We start from the raw sequence: 13,735 nt of genomic DNA, 5'->3' as shown, positions 1-13,735 counted from the left end.
ATCTATAGCTAAGACAAAGACTACAGAATATGCTAATAGCAAACTGCAAGTTCATGGAAACTTTAGGACTTACACATAAATATGCAAAATGTTCCTGAAAGACAAAAGTATTTGGTGGGTTCGGTTTTTTGAGAACAAGAAAATAAATGTAAATATCTTTATATCTTGCAGATGTAGGTGAGCCTTGGGAATTTGATTTCCATTGCCAGGATAAAGAGTAATGCTAGGATTAGATTTTTCTCTATTTACCACATTTGTTTAGTCAGACTACTCTTAAGTTTCCTTCTCTATGAAGCTTTAGAAGTCTTTGGAGTCGATTGTGTTTCCCCAAAAAACTAAATTCAAGAGATGGTATTAATTGATTTATCTTTAATTCAGAAAGAATTAGAGATCTCTATTGTATAAAATATTTAAAAAATCATTGCAGGAATAAAGTATAGTACCTCCTAATTTTTGAAGAATTGCAGGCATTGTGGATTTTATTTTTTAAGTGCAGGACTAGGTAATGAGATTCACATGGGCTTCTCTCATGAGCAAAGGAAAAAGAGAAGGGAATAAATAGTTGATTGTGCTGGGACTTGAGAGATGAAATTTAAGGATATCTCATTTAAACCCATAACAACCATGTGGGGTAGGTATTATTATCACTAATAACAAAAATATTCCTAAAGATAGAAAGATGAAATAACTTGCCTCAAGCACAAAGCTATGGAATGACTGAGATGGGATTCACCTTATTTTATTTCATAAATTACTTCCATTAAAAAACTTTTTTTTTTTTAAATTCAGGGAACTTGAAGTCCAATCTTTCTGAGAAAAACTTTTATAAATGCCAGTTTGGTCTTCCAAAGTTTCATTGGGAAACATGGTGAAATTATATCTAGATACATATACAAGACATATATACACACTATCTATGTACATTATACACTCACACACAGGCACACACACTTACACATCAGTAATATTTGTTCAAATTGGCAAATTTATATGACTAGGAGAAGAGTTTATTTTCAAAACTCCCTTTGGGTATCTTTTTTATCATTTTGGCTAAGAGAGATGGTGATTGGAAAAATAAACTTTAGAGAGCAACTGAGAAAGAAAGCCAGTGACCTTGAGTGGCCCAGAAGTGTTCCAGGTGCCCGCATTATAAAAAGAGTGCCCTGAGTTCATGACTGTTTGCTCTGTCAGGAGGCTTTTGGCTTCATGTGACAGAAAATCCAAATCAAATTGGCCAAAAAAAATTAGAACCATTTTGACTAATCTAACAGAAAGTTGAGAAGTAGATCTGATGACAGAAGAGACTTAAGTGGCTCTGGCTCTATTTTCCATGAATTCCTTGGCTCTGCTCTCCTGTTTGTGGACTGTTTCCTTTGAAGGAGGGAGATACTTTTGCAAATCACATCCACTCTCACAATAGGCGGAAGGAAGGCTCTCTTTTCCTGTCTTTAAAGAAAGTTTCTCCCAAAAGCTCCCAGCAAACTCTAGGATCTGTTTGACTCCACCTGGGTCAAGTCATTTTTTTTAACCCAAGGCTGTTATCAAGAGAAGGAAACATTAGGTTCACAAATTAATCAGGACCACCCCTGGAACAAAATTGGTATTCTTTAAGGATGGAGAAAGAGATTAGATGATCAAAATTTTTCCATTGTACCTAGTCTAACACTCAGAATACTTTGTTATTGTTATTTTAAGCATAAGAGAAATCATAAAATTAGACATGTTTTTGGGAAGAGAACCTATTTTCTGAAACTTAATTACCTTCTGGTGGCAACACACCTACATTTTAGGAATAGCACTTTGAAAGTAAACAAAACATAAAAAGGCAATATTTATAAACTCAGAAGTGAAATCTTTATCACAGAATAATAACCCAGCAAATAAAATTTACAATTCTAAAAATGCCCCCAAATTTAGAAAGACTAATTTGTTGGAATTCTCTTTCTAAAACATGATGACCCACTAAATTGTATTTGCTGCTAATGTTTTTAATTTTGGATTTTTAAAATTCTACTTTCATCATAGGCTTTTTAAATTAAAAAATCTTATATATCCAGAAAAAATTAAATGAAAAAATTATATACATTTGTTATATATTTACCATCTTTACAGTAAGCATTTATTTTAGCATATTTTAAATATACTTCTAAATATGTTTTCTTTACAAAGAAGTTTCCATCATACTTTATATATTTATTGTTTTGTAAACTTAATAATTATAGTCACTTCCCCAAACAATAAAATATTAAAAAACGTATTTTAATTGTTGCAGCGCAGAATTTTGCAATTTGTCTCATTCTCAAAACACAGAACTTTCTCTAAATTGGTAAATCCATGCCATTTTCTAAGGGACAAATTGTATTGCCACTTATAATAGGATATAATAATGACACCATAGGGCCGGTGTAATTTTCCATTTAACCTTTTCTTTTAAAAAGTAATCTAATTGATAGATTTTTTTTTCCATCTCAGTAACAGTGTGGATTCATCTCAGAAATATTAATTTTCACTCAACACTCTCCTGAAGTATGGGAACAATTAAATGATGGGCACTAATTTCCACGTTCATTATGTCTTTGAAATATCTCATAATTTAGACTTCTGAAAATAGTGTTTTGGACCAAATTGGATACTATGAACTCATTTTCAGATAAAGACTCACAGATATTTTCGTAATTGTATTGTCTAAAAATTTTTTATCAGGCAATTATTTGATATGCCATACTTATTGACACCCAAAATGAAGTAACTAGTATTAAGACAAAAGTAGTTCACCCAAAATGAAGTAACTATTATTAAGACAAAAGTAGTTCCACTACTTTTCCCCTACCTCTCTCTAATTCTTTGTTCTAACCTATGCCAAGTCTCTGCTTTTTTGCAAGTAAGCAATTAGGAATATTTCTAGAATCTCAGTACATTTACATCTATTATAGAAAAAAATGTTAGAGCTTCTAATATAAATATTTAGTTCTGCCTTGATTCTCAAACTGATTCTAGCCATGAGTCATGAAAATTGCTTTCAAAAATAGTAAAATGAAATTCAGTAATATGTAATCCAAATATTGTTATAACACTTATTTCATTCCACCTTGCATTGTTCAGATTTTCCTTAAATTTCTTCTTCCTGCTTGACTATGAACAACTCTAAGGTAATACTGAGGTCTTGGTTATTCTTAATCCCTAATGATGTTTCGCAATCAAGCTTGCATTTGTTAAATTAATTGAGATCCATATAAGAAAATTCATAGTCACAGGAATATAACAAAGATATTTATGATTCTATAGCACTTCTTTAAGAGTGATTAGCAGACCTACTCCATCTAAAAGCTCAACATTTAGTTTTTTTAATTTACTTTTAGCAACCCTTCTACATTATTTTAATTAGAAACAAACTCTACCAATTTTCGAAAAATAATTTGAGTATGCTTACAGTAAGACTGTTAAATATAAAATTATCCAAATATAATATATGACTTTAAATTCCAGTCATAATGGAGTAATAGAGACTGGATTTGTTCTTGAAAACAGGAACACAGTAGAGAAAATCAATGACAACAAAAGCTGTTTTCTTGAAAAGGTCAATGAAATAGATAAATCTGTAACTTGCCTGATGAGAAACAAACTAACCAACCAACCAACAAAGAAAACAAGCTCAATTACTAATATGAAGAATAAAAGAGAACTTTACTACAGAGCCTACAGTTGTTAAAAGAATAAGGCACTACATATAATGAACAACTTTCTGCCAATATGTATAAAATAGACAAATTTCTTGAAAAATATAAACTATCAAATTTCATTAAAGGAGAAAGAATCAGAAGAGCTCTGTACACACTAACAAATAAATTTGTAGTTAAAAATTTCATATCCAGAAAAATCCAGGTACAGATAGTTTCGCTGGTGATTTCTCCTAAAATTTTAAGAAAGAAATAAATCCCATTCTACATAAATTCTTTCAGAAAATAGAAGAGAAGACTTTCCATTTATATTGTAAGCCCGGGATTTTTCTAATACATAAATAAGACAAAAATACTACTAAAAAGTAAATTTACAGAACAATATTTCTCATGAACCCAGACATAAAAATACTTAAATTGAATCCAGCAACATAACATTAAATTAACAAAATAAAGGGAAAAAACTATGTCGTAGTTTCATGCAGAAATAACATTCAGCGATGCAGAAATAGCATTTGGCAAATTCAATACCCATTCATTATAATAATGAAGATCCCTCAAAGTAGAAATAATAGGGAATTTCCTCAAATTGTAAAAGTCATTTAAGAAAAATCTATACCTAATACCATATTTACTAGGGATAAATGAAATAATTTTCGATAAGATCGTAAATATGGCAAAATTAAAACAATAACAACCACCAAAGATTGTTTTGGAGGTCCTAGCCAATGCAATAAATCAAGAAATTTATTTATTTCTTGATCTGTATGTCTTTTTGACATACAGATCATAAGCAAAGGAAAAAATAAAGTCATTATACATATAATATAAGAATCTATGAAAATGCTTCTAGAACTAATAAATGTACTTAACAAAATTATAACGTGAGAGGTTCTAATGGGAGTATATATTGATAAAGGTACTGTATCCAAAATATGTAAATAGTCCCCCAAATTAAATAATAAGAAAGCAAATGTCTAATTTAAAAAACGGGCAAAAAAGTCTAACAGATACTTCACCAAAGAAGGTGTACAAATAAATGATTAATAAGTGTGTGAAAAAAGGCTTAACATTGTTAATGACTATAAAAATTCAAATAAAAACACAATGAGCTATAACTACATACTCACTAGAATGACTAAAATTTCTAAAATACTGACAAAATCATTTGATTTTAGTTACTCAAAAGATTTGGAGGAACTAAAACTTTTATACATTGCTGGTGGGAATGCAAATTGTTATAGCCACTTGGTAAAACAATTCAATAGTTTCTTTCTTAAATTATTAATTATACATCTATCATATGACCTAGTAATTCCACTCCTAGGTATTTAACCAAGAGAAACAAATGTATTTGTGCACATAAAAAATGTGTTCAAATGTTTATAGCAGCTTTTTTATAACTACTAAAACAACCTAAATATTCTACAATTAGTGAATGGGAAAACAAGTTGTGATTATCCATACAATGGATTTCTACTCAACGTTAAAAATTTATTAACCAACACACAAAACAATATGTAAAAATATCAAAGAGATCATGCTAAGTGAAAGAAGTCAGATACAAAATATTACATATTTTATGATGGCACTTATATATTATTTCAAAAAAGCCTGACTGTAAGGTCAGAAAGTGGATCAATGGTAGTTAGGAGTTGGGTCTAGGGGAAGTGATTGACTCTGGTAGTACAGTAAGAAAACTTTGGGGTGATAGAATATTCTTGATTATGGTTATGTGTCTATAAATATTTGCTCAAATTTACTATATTATATATATATAATTAATGAATATTCTTGTGTAAATCATACTCCTATGAAATTATCTTTAAAAACATAAAAGAATGAAAAAGAAAATATCATCAACCACCTTGCCTAATACAGTTACCATGACTGAACATAAAATTTATCTCTGCGTTTTTTAGCAGTCAGTGTAAAATAAAAAGCAAATTATGTTATTACTTAATATCTATTACAGAAATGTATCTCATTCATGAAACTAAGTTATGCAAGGAAAGTATTACATGAGTTTTTAAAAAAGCTACCCAGATAATTTTACATAAACATTCTTCATGTTACACATTAACCCTTAATAAAACAAAGTATATATACATATATTATATATGTATATAATCCCCCACTTCCCTCAATTAATTAGAGAACTAGAATAGCTTTGAATTATTTAAGCTTCTACAATTTCCAGAATACATAGAGTGATCAACAGGAAGTTATTCTTAGAGTCTACTTTGGGTGAGTATGTAATATGGTTTTTTGGGTGCAATTCCATCTCTAACACTGAAGTGCTTTTAGTGTTTCCTACTATCGGAAGTAGCTTTAGAGTTTTCAGCCCCAGCTGCCTTCACTTATTCATCTTGTGAATGGCAGAGATTTAGGAAGGAGACCCCGAGACACACATTCACACTCACACCTATGGTCTATTAAAAGGGCTATTTCTAAAATTAATCACATCTGAGTTTTGTCTGCCTGGGCATGAATTTTGAGCTTGGTTGGAGTCCCTGAATAAAACTCATAAAAATTATTGTCACAATTTCCAAGACAAAAGAGAAAAGTCCGTGCTACACTTGGAAAATTGTTTTCACCTATGACCCAGATCTCATTAGTAGCGCTACACAAGCAACTTCTAAATAACCATTTCTCCTGTCTTGTTCTAACCAGACAGCATCTTTCTTGGCCAAGAAAAAAAAGGAGGACCCAAGTCTGACCTTAACTTGTCTTTTCAAATTCCACTAGTCGATTTTCACTCTTGTCTCCATTCCTTATCACTTAATGTAAATAAAGTCATGAAATAAACACTTCCCACTCTTGGGAAAAAAATTAACCTGTATTCTTTCTTACACCTCCTGTTGCTCTGGCCTTTTGACCCAGTCACCATTCCTGGAAAGTCACAGATTGATAAATAGATTTGAACTGTTAACTACTGATTCCTGCATTTAGCAAATATGTGTTAAAATTCTATGCTCTGTGCTCTTCAAAGATACTTTAGAGCCAGTCCTGGTTCCTAAGAACCTTGTAGTATAGTAAGGAAGATAGACATGAAAATAAATGAGACCATGTTGTAGAGTTCTAACAGATACTTCTAATTACAGAATGCTAATAAACAAATAAATATTGGAACACAATATCTAATCTAATTCACAATAATCTGATAGAGCTAGAGGTTTTACAATATAACAGCAGAGGTGTTAAAGCCTGAAGTGGGGAGGATGGGTCTCCAAGCAGAAGAAATTACTTGTGTTCAAATTACTAATCAGAAAAGTACCTGGTATGTTCAGACAATAATGAAATTATGTGTCTATAGTTCAAGGTAATATATTCATTCATGTATTTAACTAATATTTATTGAGCAACTACTGTGTATCAGGCAACATTCTATTCACTGAGAGTACAATAGTGAACGAAATAGGGAGAAAAAAAAAATCCTTGCTCCTGTGGAGCTTATGTTTTAACTAGGAGAGAAAAAACAACAACAAAAATGCAAATTATATCAGATGGTGAAAAGCTCTATGGAGAAAATTAAAACAGGGAAGACGTATAGCCAGGAGTGTTGGATATAGTGAATAGGAGGGTCTACAAAGGCCATATTATGGAAGTGACATAATCAGAGACCTAGAGAAAATGAGAAAAAGAGCCAGTTGGATATTTGGGGGAAAACATGCCAGACAGAGGAAAACAGCCCCCAAATCTTATGGGCTGAAACATGTTTATTGCCTGGAAAGAACAGCAAGGGGGCCAGTGTAGCAGCAGCAGAGTGAGAGTGAGAAGTTAAGAAGAGATGAGGTCAGAGTGGTAATATGGGTCAGATAGTGAGGATGTTGGATGCAGCTGAAAGGACTTAGTCTTTTACTATGAAATAGATGGGCAGTTATTGGAGGCTTTTAGGTAGAGAAGTCTATTGATTTGACTAATCTGGGTATCCTGTGAGAAGAGAGTTTAGGGGCAAAAAAAGCTTGCTACGCAAAAAACAATGATAATTAAGACGAGGGTGGTAGCAGTAGAGGTGGCAAAAATAGTGAGACTCTGGGCTTTTTGAGGAGGGGGAACCGTTAAGATTTGCTGATGGATTATAAAAAAGGACTCAAGCATGACTCAAGTGTTGGGCCTAAGCAGTTGGAAGGATGGAATTACCATTGTCTAAGCTGAGAGGATGTAGAAGAAACAAAGTTTTGCTTTGCACTACTAAGGTTTTCAATATCTAGTAGAGACAAATTAAGATCCTGAGCGAACAGTTGGATAACGAGATACTGGAAATCAGAGAAAGTTCTAATCTTGAGATATGAATTTGTGGGTTTTCAATATTTTGATGGCATTTTATGTTATAAAGTTTAATGAGATTGTTATGTGATATGAGACCATGTCAGTGAGTCTAGAGATAAAGGTAGAAAATAGATATGAAGAATCGTTGTACCAAGACTTGGAGTTTGGCCATAATCCCATTAGAAGTACAAAAGCAACTAGATCTTTAAAGAGTTGTAAGAAGTGATCAACTTTATTTTTAAAAGAAAACTGTTGGCATTTGACCTCAGTGAGCAAAAATTTGTTGGGAAAAAGATAATTAAATCATAATGATCCAGATGAGAGATAGGCAGGATTAGTAGAAATGGAGAAGAAATGCTGGGCTCAGGTGTTCATTCTAAAGTAAAATCAGAGGCTTTGGTGACTGGGTGTGGAGAGGATGTTGTAAAGAAGTAATTGGCAAATCGCTTAGTGTTCCATGGAGACATCTTAAGGACAGTGTGATGGTTAATGTGATGTGTCTACTTTGCCTGTCTAAAAGATGCCAGGATAGCTGGTAAAAAAATTATTTCGGGGGTGTGTTTGTAAATGTGTCTCAGGAAGAGATTAGCAGAAACAGTAGACTGAGTAACGACAATCACCCTCACCAGTGTGGGTGAGCATCATCCAATCTACTGAGACCCTGAATAGAATAAAAAAAAGCAGAAGAAGAGGAAATTCACTCTCTCTGCTTGAGTTGTGACATCCATCTTCTCTTGCCCTTGAGCATCAGTTCTCTGGCTTTTAGACCCAGACTAAGACTTATCTCCTTGGTCACCCAATTCTCAGGCCTCTGGATGCAGACTAAATTATACTAATTGCTTTACCGGTTCTCTAACTTGCAGAGGGTAGATGGTGGTACTTCTCAGCCTCCATAACTGCATGTGCCACTTTCCATAATAAATCTCTACATATTTGCATACACTGCTGGTTCTGTTTCTCTGGAGAATCCTGACTAATACTGAGAGTAATTGGGGAGAAAGTGGGAGGCTAAACTTATGAGACTTAGATCTTCCAACACCCTAAAGAAAAGTTTTATTTTTATCCATTGACTATATTGGTAAATACTATTTTGTTTGATAAAAATCTTCCTTGGAAAATGTCTGAAAACTACCTGGGTAGATAATAACTCCAAGTTCTAGTTTTGGAACTCTGCATTAGTTGACATCATTGACTAGGAGCATACTTGGAGATAAATAGCAGAGCAGCCGACTTTGATTTTGCATATTATGAGATTCAATAGGACTTTATGATAGATACACGTAGGATGAAGAATATCAGTGGGTAACCTAATACGATATGGTCCAAGTGGTTCTTCAAGAAGTTCCCATGTCTTATTGTTGGAGACAAAAAAAAAAGATGAACAGAAGATAATTATATAAAATTCAGTGAAGGAAATGCTTTTATTGTGCTTCTTCTTTTCTAATTACTGATGCTTTGACCTCAAGCCTCGCAAAGTAATTTAAACACATGTCTGCCCAAATTAATCAATGTTTTAATCTCATTTGCTTGAATTAACAAGTTGAATGTCTTGCAAAAAGTAGAGAAAGAAAAACAAAGTAATGGAAGAAACATTTTTAAATTAATCAAGATACACATATTATAATACCAAAGTATGAAAACACAGCCTTAGAGAATTTTGCAAGGGGCCAGGATTATTCAGGATGTATTCGCGTAAGAAAGGAATGATGTCACTTGCTCTCTCAAAGATGAGAATTGGATTTGGGAAAGAAAGGGTGCAGTGATGGATATGCCAAGGGATGTTGCAAACATTTCCAGTGATATTCGTAAATACAGCACTTAAGCAAGCATGGCCCATCAGAGAAAGCATTTGGAAATAGGCACTTTAGTAGGTCTCAACATTTAGGTATATGCATTATTTTGTTTTATGGTGTTTAAGACAAAATGAAATCTGAGTCCTTCTGTACCATCTAGTCATAGCTTGATAGCAATAGTGGTCAACTATGGCTACATGTTAGAATAATCTGGGGAGCTAAAAAAAAAAAAATCCGTTCCTGGGCCTAACTCCAGAGCTTTAAGGTGGGCAAAACTCTCCAGGTGGTGTTAACCTGCAATGAGTTTTGAAAACAAATGGCCACCAAAGCCCAAGTGCCCATCAATACCTCAAGTGACTTACCAGAGTGAGCTAAATATTTGGCTGGTTTGATTGTAGCTGTTTTCTATTTATTACTTTTGATATTCATGACGACAAGCAAGGATTCACCCAATTTTATTAGGGAGATGGGGAGTAGAAAAATGCACAGAAGGACAATCAAACCAACCTTTAAAATCTTTGGTGAGTCCTCTTCATGATTATAAACCTTAACATCTAAATGCCAACCCCATTAATACCTCTGCTATTGAAGTCAGTGAGTATGTTGGTGTTTTGTGTGCACAGATGTGGCATGAAGCAGGCAGAGAGAACAGATTCAGACAGAAAGGATGTCTCATAGCCTTCTGAGACCTGAATTTTCATCTCCAAGGTTAGAGGTAATTTCCATCAGTTGGCCATCTTCCTACTGATCCAGATGACAGCTGATGCCCACTAACTTATCACATGAAGCCTTTTTCTTTGGCATCCCGCATTTGTGGAATGGATGTGATTGAAACAAAGACAATACAGCTAAAAAGAATTATATTATTAGTGGTATGTCTCTTTTGGGATTTTTTTTTTCAACAGGAAGGACAATATCACCATCTTTCTATTTCAGCATGATCTGGCACCCATAATATGATTTCATTTCGTACCTCCCTGCCTCTTATGCACACTGGCCTCCTTACTATTTCTCAAACATACCAAGCATGGTTAGCTTTCAATGTCGCTACATGTCTCAACTTAGATCTACTCTCTCCTGATGCCTTTATGTTCAATACCTAGTCTCTCCCCCTTCTTTGGGTATCTGCTCAAAAGTCACCTTATTGGAGATTATTCCCCAGATCATCCTATATAAAATAGTAATTCTACAATTTTCACCATTTCTTTTCCCTATTACTTTGCCTTATTTTTCTCATTAACACTTACTATCATCTAACACTTATTTAATTGTTTTTCTCTTGATTCCTTGCCCTGGAATATAAGCTCCACATGGGCAAGGGCTTAATTTACTGCTTAATTTCCAGTGCTAGTACATAGTTCACATGCAATAAATATCTGTTGCATGAATGAATGAATGATGAATGAATCTTTCAAATTGTTTGGAAATAATAACCTGTGACTGTGACAAACTGTCCTCCCTTAAAATTGCCACAACTGTATCTTTCAACCCAAATATTCCTCTAACACTGAGGTTTGAACACTCCTTTCATCAGGAGCTAGGATATATAGTCCTTTCCTTCAGTCTGATTGGCAGAAGTGACACTATGTGACTGCCAGAATTAGGTCATAAAAAGCAATAATTTCCACCAGGTTTTCCTGAGATGCTTGCATTTAGAACAGAGCCACAATGTAATAAAGAAGTCTAATTAGCCCATGGAGAGGCCCTGAAACTGATACCCCACAGCCATTGTGGAGTCCTCAGATGACAGTCAGCATCAATTTGCCAGCCATGAGAGTGAACCATCATAAAAGCAAGTCCTCCATCTCCAATCAAGCCACCCCAGGTCATGCCTCTAGGAACAGAGAAGGGCTGTGCTCTCCCTGCCAAGCACTAGCAAAGTATCCGGTTTATGAACAAAATAATTTATTGTTATTATTTTAAACTACTATGTTTTAGGATTTCTTATACACAGAAAAAGGCCACTGATACAGTGAGGGAACAAATATAAATATAAATATGACTGAATATAAATCACTATTATGTGCACAAAAACACATACACAAACATACACATATATCACAGTATATATTCAGGAATCTAGCTTTAGCATTAAATATGTATACACACACACATTCATACAGCCAGTGCTTTACATTCACATTTTATATCTGTAGTTTTATAAATAAAAATATAAATGCATAGTTGTATATGTTCCCTATACAGTGAACACACACATACATAAATATATACCAAATGGTACAGCCACTATGAAAAACAGTATGGCAGTTTCTAAATAAATTAAAAATAGAATTACTGTATAATCCAGTAATTCCAATTCTGGGTATGTACCCAAAAGAACTGAAAGCAGGGACATGAATAGACGTTTGTACTCCCATGTTCATAGCAGGATTATTCACAAGAGTCAAAGTGTCGAAAAAACCCAAGTGCCCATCAATAGATGAATGGACAAACAAAATGTGGTCTATACATACAATGGAATATTATTCAGCTTTTAAAAGGAAGGAAATTTTGACAAATGTTATAATGTGGATGAATCTTATAGACATTGTGCTAAGTGAAATAAACTAGTCACAAAATGGCAAATATTGTATGATTCTATTCATTTGTGGTACTTAGAGTTGTCATAGAGACAGAAAATAGGATGGTGGATTCCAGGGCTGAGAGCAGGAGAGAATGGGGAATTACTGTTTAATTGGTACAGTGTTTCAGCTTTGCAAGATGAAAAAGTTCTGGAGGTGGAGGCTGGATATGATCGCACAATGTGAATGTACTTAATGCCATTTAACTGTACACTTAAAAGTGATTAAAACTGTAAATTAATGTTATGTCTATTTCACACAATTAAAAATGTTACATGCAAACGCAGTGTGTCTGTAGTGTTATGTATATTTACTGTGTGGTAAATATTTATATGTGTGTCTCTAATATAATGAACATGGTCATACATATCTTCAATTTTGTATACATCACAACTTCCAATGTGGAATATAAATTCACATGGTAATGTTTTACAAAGTTAACATGTAGAACTCATAAATATATCTCAAATGTTTCATGCTTACACATGTATACCTAGCGGTATATTCATACATACATTTAAAATTAAAAATAAATTTTGGTTAGACATTTATATAATTTGTGAAGTGATCCCCCCAATTACTCTAGCACCCATCTGGCACCACACACTACTTTTATAATATTAACTATACATACAATTTAATACATATTATATAATCTATTTTCATTGGATTATTTAATATATATTATTGTATATTGACTATATATAATGTATATACATTATACATAAAATACACATGTCATTTGCACATATTCATATAGAATCTGTATGTACACAAAATACATACAAAAACATCTCCAGGATTAGTGTAGTCCTTCTCTAATAGTGGAAATGCACACACACACATACACACACATACGCACACGACTAATCTCATGTATACACAGAGAGGCTCGGTCATGAGTCCCTTTTCCTCTTGTGATTTATGGTATCAGCCTCTTTGTTTTACAGTTTTAATTTCTATAAATTTTTGGGCTGTGGTAAAGGGTTTTAATTTAATCGAAACATTAGAGATGAAATAATTAAACCTGTCACCATCCATAATTTTTATTGTTAATTAGCCATGCTGAGGTGCAATTGTCATCGGATGTAGGGTCCCTAAATTTAGCAGTGGAATATTACATTGATCACACACAAAACAGCCTGGAGTCTCTGGGGATCAGCTGCACGTCAGCGAGTGCGTTGTGGTTGAGTCCACCCTTCACCTATTAAAGGGGGTGCTCCTGGAGTTTCAGTAAAAATCTGCTTGTTCTCCGGCTGCACATAGCAACCAAAAAAATCTGCCATCCTTAACCCTTTGAGGGTCCCACGATAGCAACTCGGAGGAGATTGATCCTCTTTTTCAGCTCTAGGCTGCCCGATTGCCTGTGTGGATGAATTAAAGCTCACCTCCCGCCCTCCCCCCGCCCCTG

The sequence above is a fragment of the Pteropus alecto genome, unplaced genomic scaffold (assembly GCF_000325575.1).
Source record: "Pteropus alecto unplaced genomic scaffold, ASM32557v1 scaffold71, whole genome shotgun sequence".
In the NCBI taxonomy this organism is placed as follows: Eukaryota; Metazoa; Chordata; class Mammalia; order Chiroptera; family Pteropodidae; genus Pteropus; species Pteropus alecto.
Note: the sequence above shows the minus strand (reverse complement) of the source record.